The sequence below is a fragment of the Aptenodytes forsteri genome, unplaced genomic scaffold (assembly GCF_000699145.1).
Source record: "Aptenodytes forsteri isolate BGI_AS27 unplaced genomic scaffold, ASM69914v1 Scaffold326, whole genome shotgun sequence".
In the NCBI taxonomy this organism is placed as follows: Eukaryota; Metazoa; Chordata; class Aves; order Sphenisciformes; family Spheniscidae; genus Aptenodytes; species Aptenodytes forsteri.
This window is the reverse complement of record NW_008795677.1, coordinates 164116-164843: the sequence shown is the minus strand read 5'-3', so window position 1 is coordinate 164843 and position 728 is coordinate 164116.

The window sequence follows — 728 nt, the reverse complement described above, 5'->3', positions numbered from 1 at the left end:
TTCCCCGCCGCTTCACCGCCCCCGCCTAACCTCTCCATCGCTTTCACATCGGCGATGGAAGGACAGAAATCTGGGTAAACGGGGTGGGGGCAGAGGGACGGGCTGGCCCAGTCACAGGTGACTCTGCTCCGCACTTCAAGGTGCCAAAAAAGAAAGAAGGTCCCTTTGCGCCGCTCTCGCAGGATGCCAAGGGGACGTAAGGATTTCCCACTTTTCAAAAGGAGGCGAGGGGAGCGTTAAAATCTCTTGGTAGAGCCACAGTCATTTTCTAATAGATCGGCTAAATCATCGTGAGCGGGGTAGTCACTGATCTTAGGGGAGCCCGTACCCAGACGCGGCCCTCAGCTGCGGAATGGCAGAGGGGAGGACGCGGAGCCGGACTGGGAAAGGCAACGCTTGAGTCCACCGAACACCGTTTGAGGCAGCCACCCGGCCGCCATCGCTCTCACGGGGCGCGAGACGGGGGCCACGAACTCAGCGGGCAGCAAGAGCGAGGGACCGAATCGCGGGCGCGTTTGCGGTCCGCTCGGCGAGGTGCTCGCTGAGGTTTTAGCTCTTTCGTCTATTTTGGGCTTTTTCCCCCCCGTTGCAAATAAAATTCTGTTTCAAAGCCCGACTCCCCCGGGAGTGCCTCGGTGATGGGGAGGACACCGCGCTACGGTTTTCGTTTTGTACGTCCTCACCGTCATTCCTCCCCCGTGGGTCTGTCAGGCAGAGCGAGCCTGCTG